The sequence below is a fragment of the Anser anser genome, assembly GCF_964211835.1.
Source record: "Anser anser genome assembly, chromosome: 2".
In the NCBI taxonomy this organism is placed as follows: Eukaryota; Metazoa; Chordata; class Aves; order Anseriformes; family Anatidae; genus Anser; species Anser anser.
The window spans coordinates 127,908,786-127,931,054 of record NC_139721.1 but is presented as its reverse complement, the minus strand read 5'-3'; the positions used below and the strand labels follow the sequence as shown (position 1 = coordinate 127,931,054).

At 42.6% G+C, this 22,269-nt stretch overlaps 1 long non-coding RNA gene across 1 annotated transcript; it reads left to right on the top strand.

The window, feature by feature from the left end:
* The first annotated feature begins 13,352 nt into the window (after positions 1–13,352).
* Positions 13,353–17,991, top strand: LOC310894429. Its single transcript, XR_014579898.1, has 4 exons — positions 13,353–14,737; positions 16,770–17,041; positions 17,148–17,214; positions 17,897–17,991. It is a non-coding gene; the product is annotated as an uncharacterized lncRNA (long non-coding RNA).
* Positions 17,992–22,269: the final 4,278 nt, after the last annotated feature.

Below are 22,269 nucleotides of genomic sequence, written 5' to 3'. Positions count from 1 at the left end.
TTGGGTAGTGCAGCCTGCTTTGCTGTACTTTGGCCAGGAACCTCAGCTGGCTCAAAGAAGTGGACATGGTTCCTTGCTTATTGGCTGACACATAAAGGATCAAACTGGAACTTAAAAATATGAGCTCTTACTGTCTTAACTCAAGGCTCTAGGCTGTAACAACATGTCTCTGCTGCAGATCAGTGGTCTACTGAGTTGTGTCCTGTTGGCCCTTGCTATGTGTCGCCTTTCTAAGTCTCCGCTGACAGTAGTAAAGGGCTGTTCATTGCACTCAGCTCTGGATTTGGTATACAAGTCCATGTGTGTTGGCCATCTAGTCCTATTATTTACTGTTTCCTTGGTTTGAAATCACCATTACTCTAAGCTTGTAAACATCATCAGTGATATTGCAACTTGGGCTGTGGCCATTGTTTTGAGTATTTATTTGATGATTGGGTCTTGCCCTATTCACTTATACATGTGAGCCTAAATCCATGTCTCCTGGGAGCACTGTGCAAGCATTTCTTAAGTGCTTCTGTGCACTTCCTGGCATTATTCAGCTGGGCTGCATGGGCTTTCTCTTCAGGGAAATACCTGAGGCTGCTCTGACCCATCTGACTTTGTGTTGAGTTCCTATCTGGTCTCTGGAGACTTCACTGCAGTGTTCCCACACTGCCAAGCAGAGCTGCCTCCCTGCCTGTTCTGCACTGGTTAACAATCTCTTCCTTCTCCAGACTGCCAGCTTCCTATCGCTTTGTGGATACTCTATCCTCACTTCCCAGTCAAAGCTGAATGCGGTCTGAGTTCTGCTGAGGAGCCCTGTGGTCCACTGTCTGAGCAGAGTCATGGCAGCAAGACTTTGCCAAGGGCACTGCAATGTCTTTTTCTCAGTCTTTGCCTGAGTGTCCTTCAGACAACACCATTTCTGCTCAGGAATGGAGTATAAAAATTAGTATGGCTAATAGTACAATGATTAAAAACAACCTTTATTCAGGTTCATGCTCATATCTCATGATGCAGTTGAACTGCTCCTTTTGTGTTCTTCTGTGCACTCTGCACAGCCTGCACCACCCTAAATCTGCCTTTCTTTGGGCGATCATACCATACCACTGGATCTTCTTTTGGTCTGCAACCACCACGTCTTTTTCTGGTGTGGGAAGCATGGACACACCACATAGGAGGTGATCTTCTCTCTGAAGTTTAAACAACTGCAGTGTAGGTGTGTACAGATGAACACGGCCCTTGCAGATGCTTTCACAGCTGGTGGAAAGAAGTCATTTTAAAGCTCATCTAGTTTGTTTGGAGAAGCACTTTAAGATAGAGCAAATAATAACCTGCAGTTCACTGACTATACTGACTACATCTTAAGGACTGAAAAAGGAGCCCAGAGTCTGGATGTGGAGTTCAGTGAGATGATCCCTACCATGACACCAGCTCTGAAATTGCTTAGCACTTTTAAAAGCAATTTGATTTCTATTCTTCTCCCTCAGCAGATAGGACTCACCTGCTGATGCATTTGCAGGTGATGATAGTTCCACTCTATAAGTACTTCATATTTTACTGCCTCCAGCACCCTGTTGTGTCTAACGTCTAATTTGACTGTCTAGCACCACCTTTGAGACGGGCTTTCAGGCAGGTTGATAGATTGCATCTTTCAATGCCTGAACGATTTGTGAAGTCTCAGTAGAGACAATGGGCAATGTCATTTCCTTTCAGTGCAGTCTAATGTCAGGTGGTGACATGAGTGCAGTCCGCGATGGCTTATTCACCAAGCTGCTTGTTGTCAGAAGGCACACTTCACTGATGGCCAAAGGTGAACTGGCAAAAATGTTCCCATCAAAGAAGCATGGGCAATGAATGGGTCATTCTCAGCCCAGATATTTTGCTTTTCTGTACCCACATCATCTCTGCTTACATATGCTATAGGCTGATGGCTTTTGAGCAGTGATGCTGCTCGATTTCCTTTCCTAGTGTCACCCTTTGCCTCACATTGCTCCACAGAGCAGCAATGTTCTATGATTTATGCCTGGCTTAGGCTATCTTTATGCTTTCAGATGCCCACCTGGGGCCTCTGACTAACCCTGCCGTGTGGCAGCTGCCTTATGGCTTTGCGGTACTCTTCTGCATATGCAGAGCATCTGGACATTTCCAAAGATCGAGGCATTTCCTGAGGGAGCCTCTGTATCTCAGAAGGAGAATGGGGCTCAGCAGAGCTTTACCAGATGCCCTGAGGGGCTGGTCTCGGCTTCCTCTGCTGCGTGTAGCCTGTGCTCAGCCTCACACCCCTCAGCAGCAGACATGGAATGGTATCATGAGCCCATCTTGCCTTTTTCTTAGTTTCCCTTTCTCCTGAGGTGTGAGTTTCATCCATGAAAGCCATCTGATGAGTCCTGCCTGTGCCCAGGACCATCCATGGGTAGAGCAGGCCCAGAAAAGACCAGGCGGGGGATTTATTTTGGTGCTGTGCTCTGTAAACTAGGAAGAGCTCCCCCAACAGCTCGCTTGTCACAGCTGCACTGCCCAAGCACCCCTCATGTGCTGGAGGACATAATGGCTTTCTCCTCCAGCTCCCAGCCAGCCCCAGCTCGCCGGAGGTGCTGGCACTGCGCTGCAGCTGCTCCCCACCCAGACGCCACCCGAGCGGCCCCTGAGACCGCGGGGCTCAGCCCTCCCCCTGTCTTTGGGCCCATGAAGGTCTCTGTGCTCCTCCTCTCTGGTGGATGTCCGTCCATCTTGCCACTGCCTGAGCGGCTGCGTTTTTGCTTCCAGGAAGGGCTGTGCTGGGGTACGAAATGGTTCTGCGTCTCTCCTCTCACATACACAGGGCTGGTTTTGCTCCCCAGGCCCTAGTGGCGTCTCCCTTTCTGCCTCAACACAGCTCATACTCCTGCCTGCCAGGGGTGGTGCTTCAGGAGCTGTCTCACCACTGGTTTGCTCCTTGCCCTGGGTAGGTCAGCTGCCCTCATTGTCAGAAACGAGAATGGACAACTTTACCTCAAAAATACTATGTAGAATGGCAGGTCCCCTTAGCAGAGGTGTCTCTGAGTGGGGCCTTTCTGGTTTCAAAGCTGTGAGGGGGAGTTTTGGCCCAGCACATACCTGTTCCCTCACATTCCCTGCCTGCAGGTGAAGGCAGTCTCTCTCCATGCTTTTGAAACGTTTCTTAAACTGGACATTCAGCATTTCCTCTGTGCAACGGGCCAAAAAACACCTTTGCCCCTTATTCAGAGCATCATTTAGACCTTGGCTGGCATTCTAGGCAGGAGCCCCCACACCCATTGATCTCCCCAAATGTTTCTTCCTCCAGGGCGCGTTTCGGGGTCTGTGGGGGTGTTACTCCCACATCTCCTGGTATCTGGGCTGCACCCCTGATCTATCGAGGCTGTCCTAGCTTAAGCTACTATGACTGTTCTTCCTCATTTACATACGTATTTACTTTTCTCATTTCCCATAATTAAAGCGACTGCAATCCCGATTAATTCCTGTCATCCACGTCCACGCTGTTTAGCCCGAATGACAGCACTTTCCAAGCTACGCTCAGATCAAACACGAAGCCTCTCGCCGTCTCCTTCTGAAACCCGCAGCCACGACAGCTAAGAAGCTCAAACTACATCCGGGCTAATTAATAAAAAATTAAAAAGCCGCGGGCGCACTTGGCTGGGCACAACCAGAGCCGGCGGCCCGGGGCTGCCACCTGGTGGCGGTGGCTGCGGAGCGGCGGCGCGGGGACAGCTCCCCCCGGTGGCGGCTCGGCACGGCACGGCTCGGCTCGGCTCGGCACGGCTCGGCACGGCACGGCTCGGCTCGGCACGGATCGGCACGGCTCGGCTCGGCTCGGCTTGGCAGGGCTCGGCACGGATCGGCACGGCACAGCACGGCTTGGCATGGCTTGGCTTGGCATGGCGAGAAGCTTCCCGCACAACAAGCATCCTCCCGCATTCGGCCAAGTGCTTGCAATTATATATACACATATATATACTATATATATATAGTGTATAAATATGTATTTTATACGTATATATATATATTTCCTCTATTTTATGTCTTTCTTTGCGTTTTTCTCCTATAAACCTGCAGCACATTGGCTGGCGAGGAGCACGGGGAGTGCACCTCAACACCTGCAAACCTCAAATCCTTTAGTCCAGGTGACGTGTGCCCAGTGAGGGTCAGGGACAAGGTGATTCTGATATGCCCTGAGAGGTAAGCGCCATCCCCAGGAGCATAAGGGATGCCCGGTGACCAGGCCGACTGCCCCTTTCCCGTGACTCTTCAGTCCGCTAACCTGACCCATCCTGACTTTGCACCAGTGGTGCAACGACCTCACGGAGCCCTGGATCCGGTCCAGTACTTTTTATTTAGTTACATTCTGATAAAGCATCTGCTTTAAAACACAGGTATTATCTGTAGCCTAAATTCTGTTAGGAAACAGCTTACCTCAAAAGCTGACAAGCAATGACAACCCCTATTACATATGTATTACAACACCGGTGGTAAAATTGACCAGTAAATCAGTGGCAAAAAAGTGACCAGTAAATCATGGGCAAGACCTGACTACTGAGGTACAGAGTAACTGGTTAGGAGTTAGGCTGAAAAAATAAAATAAAATTAAAATAAAATAAAATAAAATAAAATAAAATAAAATAAAATAAAATAAAATAAAATAAAATAAAATAAAATAAAATAAAATAAAATAATAAAATAAAAAATAGCTAGCTCAAGCCTCGGACCAATTGGTGCTCCAAACCTTTTATTACTTTTGCAAATGTAAACACAGTAATTACATCAGCAAGGGAAGGAAGCTTCATTTAGTTCCCCTCCCCACCAGAGGGCTTCTTGCTTGGGCTGGAATTAATAAATACATCATAAACCTTGCCTTCTTCTTTCCTCCTCTCCCCCCAAATCCCTTGGCTTTTTGAGACAGCATTTTTCAAGTGAGGGCCTCAAAATGCTTTGCAAAGGTGGGCAAGTGAATTATTGCCTCTCTTGCCTGCAGACAAAGCTACAGGTCTAGAGGGGAGCCTCTTTGGAGTTCGGGGGGGGTGTGGAATTTGTTGTCCAGAGTTTCCCATGGGGAAGCAGTGTCTCCATTGTGCCGACAGGGAAACGGAGGCTGGCAAGTGACTTAACTTGGGTCACGACTGCCTCCCGTGGCTGGAAAAGGGGAAAGGCAAGGGAAAGGAAACCCAAGAAGCTGTGGGTTTTAGTGGTGGAAAAGCACAGGGACCCTTGGGGCCTTCTTCAAACAGAATGGGATTCTGTCTCTTGCCAAATATATCAGTTGAAAATGCTGGCATTTGTGTTTCACTGCAAAGAGACTTGCAGACAGGACTTGATCTCTAAACTATAGCAAAAAACAAGGCAGGGAAAACAAAACCAACCCCAAGTTTACTTGGCAAGAGAAGCATGGACCCAAATCTCAATCACATGGCACAGGGGATGTTGTGAAGACATCCTAAGAGTCTGAGCCCACTCAGCAGGAGTGCAGATGACCGTACCGTAAACACGTCTGACTCCATGCAGGCAGTTTGACTGGAAGTCCCTGAAGAACATGGGCATAGGGGGAGAAGCAGCCATAGGGCAACAGGGAGCAGCACCAGGTCCAGCCCTTGCCTGTCCAGTACTGAGACCCCACACTAGAACAGTCTTCTGTATGTGCCACTGAAGGCAGAAAAGTCCTCTCTTAGACCACTGTAGCAGACAAGTGGCCCTTCAGATGTCTCACATCACTGCAGTGTCTCACTTGAAGGCCATTGCTGGTGGGACATATGTGGGTCCAGCACAAGGCTCCCTCAGCGAGCCTCAAGGCAGCAGCAGCTCCTGCCAGGGGAGGCAGCCTTGGAAGAACAGAATGAGTTAGGGTATGAAGCTAAACAGGTCGATGTGAAGGGTAAATTGCCTGTTGGCAAAGGGAGAGGCCTACTGCAAACAGTACTGCAGCACGAGCTGAGCAGCCATCACAGCAGCAGAAGGGTCCCTTTCCCATTTTCTCATCCACCCAGGTTTTTACGTGTCTAAATGGTTTCGGTGCTGTTAGTATGCCTTTCACCAGAGCTGTTTCATCTCAAGAGACGTTGTCGGAGAGACATTTGCAGGCACAGCAGAGCTGGAGAGCTGTCGCCTGTTGGGACAAGCATCAGCCACTCCAGAGGAAGGCAGGACAGCCGCTAGATGAGACAACGCGTCACTGGGGACATCGTAAAAGGCAGCAGAGAGTCTCTTTCGTATAAATTACAGCGTATTTTTTGAAAGTTTGGGCTACTCCAGCTGCTGCAGCTAGGAGGGGCCTTGCCCTCAGTCAGAATCATCTCATGCAATTCGCCGGTCATGGTGGTGGTGCCTCACAAATCCCCATTCTGCTCCCCCTGCCTCCAGCTCACTGATTTGGAAAAGGCTTTAGCAAGCTTGCTTCGTATTATTATTATTATTTTTTTTTTCTTTCTGTGAAATAAAAAGCATCTGCCCACTCATCACAGATTGGATCTTCTTGTAAGTCAGAGACCCGGCAAGTTGCTCACACAAACATTTGCAGGGCCATGAAGATGAAAGGAGCTGCATCTGGCCTGCTCCGCAGCCTGTTGTTTAAACAGCAGCACACAATTCATACACTTTAGCTACAAAATAATAATGTGCTTTTAATTTACATGGAATGAACCCAGAAAGCTATAATTAGAAAGAGAGTTTCTGGAAGTGCAACGAGAAAATACTAATACAGTGCAAAAAGTGATCCAAAACCTCCAGTCCCATAGAGCTGTGTTGTCTAAAACGTTGTGCTAGCCAGTTTTTCTCTCTTAATCTAATAGGACCGCATCACTGGAGCAATCCTTTGTGAATGTTTAGCCTCTCTGACCATAAATCTTAGCCATTTGACACCCGAGTTATTAAATTATATTTGCGTTATATCATAACACAATGCTTAGACATATATCATGCCTCCAAGGATAGCATGGATCCAGCAAATGGTCAAACAAAGCTCCTCATTCCAGACCTTCTTTAAAGCTGAGAGAATCGCTCTAACCTGCTGGCAGCACTGGCCTGCATTTGGGTCTGTGCTTGATTTCACTTAGAAGCAGACCATATTACACATGCATAATGTCCAGGTTATTAAAATATGGCTACTTTTACAAGGAAAGACAAATCGCCAGCACTAGCACATAGTCATTTCTTATTACAATCCTTAATTGGGATTTCAGAGAGGTCATACACATTATGTCATAAGTAATAAAATTTTGGGGACTGAACAGAAGTGAGAAAAAATATTCATGGCATTGAATTATTTAAGGTTTGAATTCCACTGCATGGTCTGGAGAGGGTCTTCAGAAGCAATCTCTCCCTCTGTGCGGATGGAGGGATGTCTCATTCAAACACCATATGGATGCTGTCTAACAGCTCGTATCAGCCAGTGGTATTCTAAGGACCAGCTGTGGTTGCCTAGTAGTTTCTGCCTGCTGATTGACCTTCCCTGGGGTGTAGCACACGCGACAGTCGGAAATCACAAAATTCACCCCAGGTAGGGCAGTGCTCTTTATGGTGAGTTACAAAGTCAGCAATTTGCCTCTTGGCATTAGAGAAAAATAAAACCATCACATCTTGCCTCAAAACATGTTATGACTTTTAGGGGTTTGTCCCACTTGGTCTCACACCTTGTGCTTCAATTGTGCTAGGGATGTTTTGGAGCTAAAAGTCTTCATGGTCACGCTGACACTTCCAGATTCGCTTTTGGCTGGGGTGCCAGTATGTGTGTGGCCGCAGATGTTTTACAATTGCAGCAGGCGCCTCCAGAGAAGCTTCAGCAGAAAGCTCTTGCCAGGTGTCCTGCCCCTATGAGAAACAAATGTAGATGATTCATGACACCCAACAGGGGAGTACCACACCTAGTGGTTCTTGCATTATTTTCTTATTGCTCCAGGTTTTTGCATGCAAATTTCTTGCAAAGTAATTTCTCCAACAACTTCAAAATCTGTACTAATTTTGTAACAGAGCCTTCCCCATTACTATAATGTCTTTCCAGTCATCAATTCTTGGGGCTTATTATGTGAAAATTAGAAATACATTATTACCAGAAAAGCTATTCTCTCAACTGCGCAGTCATTTACAACCTGACATAATCTCTTAAAATCTGAATTGTTTGCAATGAAACAGACCTTTTTTCTTCATGAAGATGTCAGAGAATTTCAATTTCAGCTAATTCTTGCAACCCTAATGAGTTTCCTTCTCTAAGGAACTGGCAATGGTCTTTGTGCTATAATAGTTCCAGGAACAATTGGAAAATACTTAGATAATAACATAAAGTTTTTTAGATCAATATCACTTTTGTAATGTGAAACTTTTGCCAGATCTGAGTGTCTAAGCTGTTTCCTCTTTTTCTCTCTTTCTTTTTTTCTTTTTCTTTTTCTTTTTCTTTTTCTTTCTTTTTCTTTTCTTTTTCTTTTTCTTTTTCTTTTTCTTTTTCTTTTTCTTTTTCTTTTTCTTTTTCTTTTTCTTTTTCTTTTTCTTTTTCTTTTTCTTTTTCTTTTTCTTTTTCTTTTTCTTTTTCTTTTTCTTTTTCTTTTTCTTTTTCTTTTTCTTTTTCTTTTTCTTTCTTTTTCTTTTTCTTTTTCTTTTTCTTTTTCTTTTTCTTTTTCTTTTTCTTTTTCTTTTTCTTTTTCTTTTTCTTTTTCTTTTTCTTTTTTTTCTTTTTCTTTTTCTTTTTCTTTTTTTTCTTTTTCTTTTCCTTTTCCTTTTTCCTTTTTCCTTTTCCTTTTCCTTTTTCCCTTTCTTTCTCTTTTTCTTTCTTTCTTTCTTTCTTTCTTTCTTTCTTTCTTTCTTTCTTTCTTTCTTTCTTTCTCTTTCTTTCTTTCTTTCTTTCTTTCTTTCTTTCTTTCTTTCTTTCTTTCTTTTTCTTTCCTTTCTTTTTCTTTCTTTTTTCTTTTTCTCTTTCTTTTCTTTTTTTTTTAATTTTTCATTTTTTTATTTTTCTTTTTTTTCTTCTTACTTCTTTCTTCTTTTTTTAAATTTCTTTCTTTTTTCTTTTTCTTCTGTAAATTTATTTATATTTTTATTTTTAATGAGGATTTCCCTGAAAAGTTCTTGTGCACTGAGGAAGCTTTATACAATTGTGCACACCAAGAAATGACATTCAAGAATTTAATGGGCAGAGTCTGTAGTACAACACCTGGAAAATTGTACTGTTGCAGCATTGTAGCTGAAATTTCCAAATAGAAGACCATTCTTTCATGTACTTTGAATATTTTACTTTGTGTGTTATGAAGAGTGCATGCCCAGTAAATCTGATTGCAAGCAACTGTGTCATCAGCCCACTGAAAACAGGTCCATCTGTTCAAATTAATCGGTTAATACACTAAGACCGATTTTATTCATGTAGTTTCAAGCTTGCATTCACAAAACATTCTATTTTGCTGGCAAGTTAGTTGAATGAACTGTATTAACCCCAAAAAGATAAACCTCAACTCAGGCGGCAAGCACATCTGGTCCAAAACTTGTACCTGTCAATGAAAGCAATTCTTGGACTTCAAGGGGCTTCAAAGTTGGTCCAAGGAAGGAGGGCTCACAACTGCTGTCATGAAGCTTATACTGCCTGTCTTGAGACATTTCTAAATTGATTTCTCACTCTCCACATCAGCTCTTAGCCTTTTGTTCTTTACTCTGCAGAAATGTCAAGCTCCTGTTTATTTCAGGATTTCCAGGGATCTGAAGACAGTTCTCTGCAAGATACTGCAGCCTACCTTCTGGAATTTTGACTGTGTACCATAGATCTCCAGAGCAAAACTGCTCTACCTGCATTTGAAAGTTTAAGGGTCTCCTCTGAATTTCAGAATCACTACAGAACTGCTCTGAAACTAGGACAGATTTCAGACATCTCTACTTTTATGTGAAGGAAGAGCATGGGTAGCTCTCCCAGCCTATACCTCCCATAGCTGCCCTTCTGAACTGAAGAAAAGTAATTCTGAAGGAAATGTCTGCAGTCTGTCCCAAACTCGTTTGAGATCTATCACTCTTGCACTGGGCAGGATTCTGCCCTTCTTCTACTTGTTGCCCTTTTTTTTTTTTTTTTGCTGTTGTTGTTAATGTCTTTGGCAAGATGCTATCTCTCTAACCTGGTTCTAGTAGTCCCCCTTGTATGAACATTTGAGTACTATAAATTAAATAAATTTAAATAATAATAATAATAAATAATAATAATAAATTAAATTAATTAAATTAAACTTGCCCCACTGCTAACACATTCGAATTAACAAGTTCCCACTGCTCTTGCAGCCTGGGCTCTGCAATCACCTTGGGCCAGGCAGTGCTGTAATTTTAATGCTGCTTCCTTCTGCAATATTTTACAGCCACTTTATTTTCATTCTTTGTTCACTCTTAAAGCTGGCAAAAGTTTGCTGTTTGCTAACATCACCTTTAAATTGGAGAGCCAAAAAATGCAAATTCCGGTTCAGTGCCTTCTTGAAATTCTAAGTTTCCTGGAATTCCTGAAATTCCACTTTCAACTAAAAAGCAGTAGATGAAAGTAAGAAGCATGTTCTAACTGCATTTAGTTTTCCAGACTGAGGTTTATCCCAGTGCAACGTGTGTCCAAGAGTGCTCACGTCTACATCTATGTGAAGGAGCCTGGGGGCTGTTGGGTTTGTCTCTGTACCAAGAGTCACAAACAGCGAAGGACTGGGGCTCCTGCTCTGCTTCCAGTACAACATGTTCCCTGTCTGCAAGGCTGAGGGGGTGGAGAGGCCTGTCCAGTTTACTGCGCCATCTGCTAGGTTCAGCCAAATCGCTTAATCTTAACCAATTTCAAAGGGAATGAGGTCAAAACTTCAGAGGTGACCTTAACTCTTCATAAAATATTTGCTGTCTCAGATGTTATGAAGAAAAGGTTGTTTCAGAGGAACGAGGATGACTTGCCAAGATTCCTCCTGACACTGAAATGCACTTCCTTCTCCCTCCACAAATACCAGAGAGCTCATCACTCCTCTGTCCCTGCCAGCAACAACGAACCATCCCTTGTGACCTCCCCAGCTTCTTCAGTGCTGCAGCTTCCATGGCACCCCATATGCACACCTCCTGCCCCCTATTTCATCCTGTGAGTTCCCAGGACACGTCTCTGTACCCTCACGCAGCTTCATCTCCTCGGGTCCTTTTCATTGCCAGATGTCCTACAAGCAACTAGGACCCCCTTTACACATCCCACCTAGACCCCTCTGGGATGGGACACACATTCAGGTCCTATTTAGGGCTATGCCTCATCCAGTCTTTCCCTTCTCAGGCCTTTTCCAGAGGGACGTTACAAGTGTCATTAACTATGGCTCCAAGCACTGCCTAGCCAGAGTTGTATCAAGACAGGCCACCTCCTTCTCAATGTCAGATGTGCACTGATACAAAACATTGCTCTGTAATTTACCAGTACAGAAAAGTTGCTTTTTTACACACAATATGCTGAGAAAATCCTCAGCTTTAACAGTTGCCCAGAGCTCTTTGGATTGGACATGCAGTAAAATAGGCAATGCAGAGCATTTTAGAGCTTTTTTTTTTTTTTTCTCTTTTTTTTATCCCTCCCCTTTGGGCACCAGGAAATTGCACAGAGACATTTAGAGTGTGAGGACAGCAGCTTTTGAGAATGGAGTATGTTCCTAGAAGCATCTTTCTTCCTAGCATCCTCACCTGGATACTGTTTTTTAGCCATGGCTTCTTCCAGGTGTTGATTTCCTCCAGCTGGGAGCCAGGAAAGAGCAGTATATCCATGTGCTGCACATCATGTGAAGAGCAGGACCCAGCCAAACAGGGTTTCATGTAGATGCTGAGACAGAAGAAGACAGCAGCCCATTGAAGACTTTGAAGGGGAAGAAGCATTTGATCACACAGACCTCTGGCCTTCCCTCAGAAAAGGAAGATAGGAAATATTTTTATGTTCATATTCTCTAGGAGGGAGAACAACGCCTAAGAATCAGGTCAGTGAAAGACAATCAGCAGCATAAGTACAGTTGTGCTCCACTTGTGTGGGAACACAACATGTGCTATTTTAGCACCAGATCCTGGCTTGAAACACAGCTGAGGAGGACAAAGGGTATCAGCAGAAAACCTGGGGATGCAGAAAGCTGTTTTTCATTAACCTCTTCACTATTCTACTTAACACAGGCTGGTTCAAACGTGGATGTTGATCTGCCAAGATTCTTTGCCCTTAAAACTTTGCTCCTTCTTTACCAGAAATAGTGGAGGGATATCAGATGCCTGAAATGTCATAGATTTTTTCTATGGTTTACTAATATGAACCTTACTACATTCTGAAGAAATATTGCTCTTTTAGTTAATCCATTTCTATGTCCTAAAATCACTGCTTCATGGTGGTAAGAGGGCTTTAAAAACTCCATCATAAATGATCTTTTCTGATGGAACCCTACATCAGGGTTTTCTTCAGGAGTTGATAGTCCTTTGTGGCCTTTCTCAACTTGCTTAGGGTATTTAAAAGAGAATATGAATGCCATGCAGGCTGCATGAAAGGAACATTGAGGGTGACTCGGCGTTTCAATTTAGAAGAGTGTTTGGGTTCAGATAGTTGGAGACAGATCTGTTGCCATGTTAGGTCTGAGAAGGGTGGTGCCTTATGAGAGGGAACAAAGCTTGTTGCGAGTGAAGAGACATGGTGGAGTCTAACAAAAAGGTCAAAGTTTGCAATGTACTGTGCTTTGGCTGCTTTTTGACCAAAGTCAGCTGCTGAACAGGACTGTTCCAGTTTACATGATTTTTACTTTCTACTGGGACATCTCAGCTCCCACAGGAATGCAGGAGTACAAAAGTGATTTGATTTGCGTCAAGCCCTATAAGCCCAAGTCAAAAGACAGTCAAGAGGGCTGCTGCCACCGAGATCCTCTGATGTTCAGTGCAACAGCTGAAAAGACAGAGTACCATTCCCGCAGGGGGACTGGGCTCTTTGCCTGTGGCACACCCCGTCTCTCCCAGACAAGCTCTCATGAATGCCATACAACATCAGCACAAAGCCCATTGACTCCATCCCCTCTGGCACAGAGCCTTGTGCCAGGCCCCCCGCAGTGGCTCTGATTATGCAGAGTGCAGAGGAGTGAGATCACTGTGTTGAATTTTGAGGAATGGCCAGCAGATGGGAACAATCAGATAAAGCCGGTAACCATCACGGAGGAGGGGGAAAAAATGCAATTAAGTTCTCCTGTGAAACGTGGGAGCTAAGAAAGACCTTTCTTTCAGGTGCTGTCCAGCCACTGCTTCAAATCCTCACCTGAAGGAATGAAGTGACTGCTCAGCCCATCTGCGTGAGTGAACTATCACAGCCATCGTGTGAAAGGTGGGTTGGGAGAGGCATATCCTTCTACCAACATCAATACAAGAGTGCCTGGGGGCAATCTGGCAAACAGCTACCTCAGATCTGTCCTGGAAAGCCTGTATGTGTGCCTGAAAGGTCAGTGAAGCTCAACAAGACAGAGCAGCACGACTGGGTTTTGTTGAGCAAGCAAAGGAGAAGCAGGAAGAGGTCAGGGATAGCAAAACTTTGTTGTGGAGTTTTGGAGGACAGAAGCAAGGGCAGTGACGTGAAGGGACTCATGAAGAGAAGCAGGAAGCTTCCAGGGCCCTATCCAGGAAAGCATGGCATAGAAGCATGTTGATGCCAGGGAGAGGGGGAGAGGAAGGGGGCTCTGAAGTCTTGTTCATGGACCCTGGAAAGCCCACGCCCATTGATATTATGAGGTTGTAAAGGGATAAATGAAGTAATGTCATAAATGAGGTAAATGAAGATGTCAGTGCCAGTGCTGTAAACTCTTTGAAACACGGACCATCATTTTGTCTGGTGTTTACATTACCCCTACCCCTGTAAAGGCCTGGCCCATAACTGGGTCCATTCTACAGATGCACTGTTAAATGGCCTGGTTATCATCGATGAGATAATGATAACCACTCATGGCAAAAATTTCAATCCCACTCAAGGTGGAATAAAACAGTGGGACCAGTAACTCCTACTAGCTGCTATGGAATAACGTTAATTTCTAGCCACCATTTCTCTTCTCTTCTCAAATGCAACTTCACTTAAAAGAGGGTGACTTTGATTGCTCCTTGAGGGCTGTTATTCTGTCTGCACCTGATGCCTGAAGAAGTTGGTTCAAGAGCTCATGCATGAGTTCATCCTCAGTAAATGGCAGCATTCCCTACAGCAGAGGTTAGTATCACAATCATCACTTTAGCTGTAACAAAACAAGACAAGTGACTTCAGTGATCAAGCAAAACATGTACCAAGAGTCAAGTTATCCACAAGGGAATATAGCAGTAAGCAATACCTAGCGATCTAAAGAAGCAACTTGCAAAGGAGAAAAAGAGAAAAAGAAAAAAAAAAGAAAAAAAAAGTTGGAATTTGAGATAGTTCCTGCCCAAATAACATATTGGATCTGTGACACTTTGTTCTGGTACTAATTTCCTGGCAGCACTCACCACACACAGTTTCTGTTCCCTGGCAATAACTAACAACACTACCTGTACCTTCGCAGATGGTTTGGTGGTGCATATATCTTTCTAGAAGCACGTAATTTGTTTTCCGGCTGTGATGTATTTGCCAGAGATTTTCAACTGTCAAAACAACCCTGTTCCTCGCTCATGATCTCACTGCCGTGTACCCATTAGGCTCCTGTCCAGCCCAGAAAGACTATGGTGACATGCATTGCTGAGCACTGGCCTGTGCTCTCATGATGAAGCGCTAAGTTGAAGTTGGCTTGAGAGAGAAGCAGTCAGCTTGGAAGAAGACCTGGGAGAGGTTAGTGTTAGAAATGTTTATATCAGCGATTTGTGTGAACTGATGCAAAAACGGGCTCGCTGGGTCATGATTCGGCAGCTGGGAGGAGAAGAAGGGTGAAGAACATGGGGGTTTTATTTGTCCCTTTACATACATCTATGAAATAAGTGAGATATTTACTCTGGCTGGGGTCTTTCTCTTGGGAGAGGAAAAGGACAACAGTAAGAAAGCTGTATATTCTTGATCTGGCACATTTGTATTAAAATACATATACTCTTAGGCTTCAGACCTTGTGGAGGGAACAAATCTCAGGGTAGCATTACAGTATGGGAAGATGTGGGACAGCACTCTCACCAGGGCACATGCGTGCCATTTGGGCATCAAGTCCCATCCTTAGGGCTGTGTGTTCCTGCAGGACAGAGGAGACTGGACGTGTAACCATTTTAGGGAGGTTTTTATTCAAACACCCACCAAAACAGACTGTGCCATTCCATTCACACCATGAGCTTCATCCACACTGTGATTTTTTGCTAAAAGCACTGATCTGGAAAAAAAATCTCTGTTAAACCTGGAACAAATTTCAGAGGAGGCTCCATTTGAATTATTCTCCCAGTTGAAAAGTGTTTTTTGGGAAAGGGGAAGGAAAAGAAAATGTTTTGAAATAGTCGAAGTATCCCATGCCTGTGATTTCTGAAAAATAAATTAATTTTCTGGTTCCGTTTTTTGTTTGGAAAATGTATGCTAGTGAAAAGGAGGTATCTTTTTAAAAATATCAATATTAAAGTTAATGATTTGGAAGTAACTAGACATGGGTTTTGTTAATTCATGTTAACAAAAAAAATACATATCTTTTCTTTCTATAATCACATTGCAGATATTTTTTCTGGTTTTGATTTTTAGTCCTGATTTAGGAAGGATAGGAAAAAATGTCAAAATGCCTGTGAATATTTTCACAAGGACTGGGGAGAACATTTTCCCACGCCACTCTACAATCAAACCCTACAGATGCCAACAGATTACTGATTAGGCTTTCCTGCCCTTGACTTGGGATCATCGTGTTGCAGAGCACTTGGGGACAGAGCAAAAGGCACCTCTCATCATGCTGTTAATGATGTTTTTCGACGCATACAGAAAACACGTTCCCAAGAAATGCCTTAAGTGAATGACTCCAAAATAAAGAACAAAAGTGTCTTTAGTAACCTCTGTTTTTCAACCCCTGTGACTTATGTCTTCAGATATCATGAAACTGGTTTTAAAACTGCATGAATGGTGATCCTGTTTTTCAAGCTTTTCATTAGACTCATTAATTTTTTTGTGTGCATGAAAGCTGAGCATCTCATGGAGGATAACTACAAGATTTTAAATTGTCAGAACAGGTAGCATCACAAAGGCATGCTTGCAGGGGAGACTAGAGGAGACTGGGTCTCTGCATGAATTTCTGTTTAGCAGTAGACATTGTTTGGTTCATTGTTTGTGAAGTCTAAGCCCCATAAGCAGGCAACGTTTTTAAAGATGGAATGTTAGGATATATTCCAGAAATACCCACAACTAAACAGAAAAATGGCAAAACTTGCAGCAGAGTTGAGACCCCATGTGAGGCAGTGGTTCCAGCTCTTTCCTGCATCCAATCCTGTTTGTTTTGAAAAGTATGATGAACAAGTCTTTGAGATGTCAGTGAAAAATGGGTCACTACAGTGAATCTCAAGCCAATTAGTTGTGCTGGGTTTTATCATGCAAGGGTGGAAGAAAGATTCACTCAGCTCTAATCACACCATAAAAAAAAAAAAAAAAAAAAAAAAAAAAAGGAAAAAAAGGAGAAAAGAGGCAAGCCTGGGACCTTTGCACCTCTGTCTTGTCTCAGCCATTTCATCTTCAGTCGTAAGAGACCAGAGCTGCAAGGACACTAATGGGATCCCTGGTGATTTTAGTGGAGTTCCCTGTATAAACACTAGGTCAGAGCATAGTTCTCTCCTGCATTAAAACTGGCTTATAGCAGTAACAAATAAATCTCACAGGTATTCAACCAGCACCCAAATCTTATTTCTGTTCACAGGACATGACACTAGCCTGTCACTTTCTGCAAGGCAGTCTCAGAGCAAGGTTGTGTAAAGGACGAGATCTTTCTTCCGCTGCCATTACAGACCAGGAGAAGAGATGCTAACAGCCTCCTGTGTACTACGATGGAAGGCAGCTGACACAGAAAGTGTGGAACCAGAGAAAAAAGTGAAGCCACAGATTTTGCAAAGGGAGACACTGTGTGGCAATTTACTGAAGCTTGTTATTATTGGTTTTGAGTTAGAGTCCTTTGTCTCTTCAGTTTTTATGGTGAGAAAAAGAAAGGAACAAAAATGTAGCAATTGCTGTTTAAAAACAGCTACAATTTGCTGTAATGGAGCATGGTCTCTCAACTTCATTTTTAATTAATTTCCAGATCCAGGAAATCCATTCATCACAATTCTGGAATGCTGGAAAACTCACTGAGGAACTACAAAGGGCAGGTAAAGCAAAAGCATTTAAAATAGTTGCAGATGAGCTGATAAGAGGCTCAAAGAAACAGTTAAATTTGTGTGCAGATAACTCAGCCACAGTATCTGGAATGTATAAACATAGCACTTTTTTTTTTTTTTTCTGGTCTTAAAATTTGATCCAAGTCTGGGAGTTAAAAAGTCCCATTTTGTGTAATCAGGTTCTGGTTGAACATGATTGCTGAATTATTTTAAATTGAAGACACATGTCTGGATGTTGAGTTCTGTATATTATTCCAGGATGGTGTCCATTAGGTCTTATCCACAGGGGCTATCTTCATTCCTTATGCATCAGGATTAGCAAATGGTGAATCATGAATATGGAGACAGTGAAAAGAATGTGGTACTAGTTAAAGGGTGATTTTGAAAATTATCTTGCATGCATTATTCAAAACTTTTCAGTCTCTCCTGCATAGAGTCCCTAAGGCTGTTTAAAAGTGTTATTTTAAAACACGGTTGTACAAGGCATTTGCATTCTTTCATTTTGAGTCTTGAGTTTAGCAATGAACCAACATTTGCCTTAACCCCTTGTCAGTCCTAAAGCATTCTCAAGAGTATGAGTTGCTCATCTAATGGTTGTGTTGCCATATGCTGTCCTTCTATAATAGATCTGCCCCTGACCTCTATGTTTTTACATTGCTTCTTTTACTGGCAGATGGACCATTACATAAATTGAAACATATTTTCATGGATACTCCCAGTGGTAAGAGTATTGTCTCATTAGCTCCATGGGGAAAACAGTGTAAACCCAATGCAGAGTAGCTCACCTATCCGTATGGTGGGTGAAAGAGGCATCCTTACAGCATATGTTACAGGCAGCGAGACCTCCTGGATTGCTAGAAGATCAAAGTTCTGAGGCGTGGCAAGGAGACGATGAACAAAGACTTTGTATTTTTCCCATCTGGGCTGTCCAAAGGCTCGTGTAGCTCCCTGTTAGCTCCTAAATAACTGGGCTTGAGGCTCTTTGGGTGCCTTGCAGACATGTACATCGGTCACCTCAAGATGCTCTGCCCAAATATTTTCCCTACACAGAAATCCTGGAGGGAGAACTTCTCAAAGTTTTCTGTCCTCCAGATTTTTTTAAAATAAAATGTCTCAAAAAAAAATCAAAACAAAATTGACAAAAAGAAAACTGTCACCGCCATTCACATATTTCAGTTTTCACGTTCGTAACAACCGTAATGGGAATCTTATCCATTCTTTAATCAAAACTATTTGAGAAATCACACCACCCAACTTCTTCACAAGGGAAAACACTTTTGTCAGTATGTGGAAGACTTGATGACAGAGTCAACAGTGATTCTAATATAACATTTCATGAAAATTGAAAGATATCCCAACAGCCTGCTAAGGGGAAGTGACCACAAAAAAATATGAATACCTATAGTCTTTGCAAAATGTGTTCCTCAGTTTTCAGCCTGGGAAACAACAGAGTTCACTGTGCATGTGGGCTCTCTGATTCCCTCATGATGGCATCTCCATGCGTAGCCTCCCTCCTTCCCTCCCTCCTGCCCTCCTTAGGCAGGGCGAATCTTCTGGGCTTTAAATCTTTCCCAGCCAGGAGGAATTCTGAAAGGACAAAAACAGCTGGGAAACACATCCATGCCTCCTGCAAAGGTATGCGCCTTAAATATTACTGCAAGGCACAACATCATTTTCCAAAAATCTCTCACTCTCTTAAATAACACACAACCTATTGTTCTGAGCTGAGCAAAGGTGGAGTTGGCAGCTGACGTGTCTGAGGTTTTTCGATAAATGGGTGTAATGAAGTAGTCATGGCTAATATGTGTTATAAGCTTAATATGAACCTGAAAATCCCACAGAGGAGACATAATATCTTTAAAAAAATGATACTACAGTAATGATTCTAAATCCTACAGCTTACTATAGTGTTTAACTGTTTTGAGCCATTATCATGATATTATTTTAGGGATTTTCATCGCAGTAGATAGTTACATTAAAATTACATTTAAGTAGATAGTTGCCAGACTTTGCTGATGCCTTACTAAGAAACACACAGCAGACACTTGTGAAAGTACTTCCCCTTGCCACATATAAATGGGTAATTTACAATATGGCTGGAGATGACAGATTTAATTAAATTTCTTTCAAGGAGCTCATTCTGGCAGCTAACCTTGTGCTGGAAAGAGTGTGGCACTCAGCTGTGTATTGCTTAGGACAAGGTTCCAGGAATAGACTTTTTAGTAGTGCATACTTAAAAGCAAGTAAATATCATCTTACCTCTGCAAGCCAAGAAATTGAGGCCCAAAGATGTGATGTGTCTTGGACACCACTAATGACCTTAATCCTCAAAGTCACAGAGCCATGCTGTAAAATATCCCAATCAAATCAAGAAGCAAGTTCTCAAAAGAGTATAAAATATTACTTAAACAAAATAACTTAATTCAATAGGTAAACAGGAAGAAAACAAACTACAGCTTATCACAGTAGGCTCCCACATTAACAATTTTCTTATTGATTGTTGTAGGCAAGTTTTTACATAGGGCTCAAATGTACTGATTGACCGAAAACTGATTAGTTTAGAGGGCCCAGATCTGACAATTTCACTGTCTAGAATTTAAACATGTAACACACAAGCGAAGAGGAACATAAATCAGCAGGTCATGTATCCAAGTTTCATCAACACGACCACGCAGAAAGTCTCTTCATGTCAGCTGGGAATGAGGAGCTGTGTTTTTCAGGGGATGGAGGCTGTCTGGATCCCAACAGGATGGCACCCTTCCTGCCCAAAGACGACTTGTCACCATGCTTCTTGAGCCAAGGTGGACAAGAGAATGAGTATCATATACACAGATGCATTTGTGTGCATGTTTACTTAAGTGTATGTATGTATGCATATATATATATATACATACATATACAAATATACAGTGTGACTATATATACAAACATACAAATACACAAAACAGCTATGTGATCTAACTGAGCTACACTCTGCAGCTGCTTTATTTGGAAAACCATCCCCACAGATTCATCTGCACTGACATGTTTACAGTGAAATTCTATCTACAGCATAAAAATCTTGAATATTGCCTCTTTGAAGCAAATTTGCCCTTCACCATATTGTATGGCATGCAATGTTGTAGAATGGAACTAATCCTCTTTCCTTAAATAAATAAATAAATAAATAAAAACCCACAAGCCCTAATGATGGGAAAGGGCCTGTTTATTCATCTGATTTTTAACACCATACTTGCATCCATATATCTCAGCAAAGGCAGTAGAAAATCCTCTCAACACCAAGTACATCCCTTTGCCATCTTAGTGTTTTCTAATTTGTATTTATGCTTCCTGTACATTTTCAGTGAGTGTTTTCTCTTTTGTTCTTACAATTTTTAACTTCAGCTAACTCCTGTCTTGCTAAGAAGTGATACAACTTCATACAACTACCAACACATATATTTTTTTGATCTAGAAGCAAGGTCTCATTAAAAGAATCAGGAGCTGGATGGTGCTGGCTGCATTCAATCTGCCTGGAATCACTGCCTACAATGCAGCTTCTTCTTTCTTGCTTCACTTTCCTTGAAAAATTCCTTAAGCAAGATCCTGACCCACTTCTGGTTTCCCAACCATTCCCTCGGTACAAAGAATACCAGAAAAATGCAGAACTTCAGAAAACTTTTCCCTGCTGCAAACTCCATGCTTTTGTCTATGATGTTTCTTATTCTTGAGCAAGCCAGCCTGTCCTTGATCCTGCTTATCAGATGGGCAGGCAGAAGAAGACTTTTGAAGACAGATAGGCTTTTGTTCTCACTGTAATACCCCTTCATGAGAGGCTGGGGTTGTTCTGATCCCTCAGGACACCTAAGTTCACTGAGAACATGCAGGTGATGTCTGGTAGACAGTGCTGGTTGTGAAACACCACTGCATGTACTATCAAATTGTTAGTGCAGTTTCAACTCAGATAGCACTTTCACAACAGACTTCTGGGTGCAGGTGTGGGGCCATTCCTAAATGGAAACTTAAATGCAATCACCCTTTTCTGAAGGGAAAAGATGTCCATTCTTCATCCTTTTTCTCAGCGCAGAGCGCTGCTAAGCACATTAAAGCTACCAGGATGCACTACCACTGCAGTGCATTGGTCTTCTTTTCCTCTGGGCCTCAACGTATCCCTCATCACCAGTCAGAAAATGTGGAAAAACAATTACAAGAGACATTGTCAACTTAGTGATCTTATTAAGTACAGTTCCAATAGCATTTGGGACATTTCACTTATCCCTATACAGCTTGAGCTGAAAATGTACAACTGTGCCTTAGATACTGCCTTGTTGTGGTAACTCCCTGAGTGGAAAGTACGAATAAGCTCTGCTTACAGGAAGAAACGTTTTCTAGGATTCCTTTATATACATATATATATATATATATATATGTGCTGTTCAGGAAGACGAGTTTGCTAATTATCTCAGTAAAATCCACTGAATTTTCAAAACCTCATTATCTGTGTAAATTTCTCCTGTTTTATAGATTTATCTGTTTGTGTTCCTGTTCTTTCCATAGGAAATAATGGCAAGTTTCTACACCTTCACAAGTGAGATAGGATGAAAGGAGGATAGGTGAAACAAGCAGAGCAAATTTTTTAAAATGCTTGGCTTGTCCTATTTTTATCTATCATATACAGCACAGGCTTCCTCTGTCAAAAATATTCTTCCCTACCAGCAATGCATCACCAGCTCTTACACACTAGGTAGCAGAGCAGTGTGAGAAGTCACATCCCAAGGTTATTCTGTGCAGCAGAAACCTTTCTTGTCATCTGGCTGTGGTTCTCGGAGTTCTACAGAAGCAGGATAGTGAGAATAAAATGTTTTGAATCCAGTGGCCTGTGCCCTGGCAGGTGACTGCAGGTAGCATTTCTGCCTGTGGTTCTCCTGCCTTAAGTTTAAGAAATATTTCTAGTCCTACATTTTGGGAGTTTTATATGTTGCTTGCACTAATAAAAGCTAGTTCTGGAGAATGAATGTGTGTGTTTTGTCCAAAGGCTAAATTCATTTAATTAGCTTTTGGGGAATC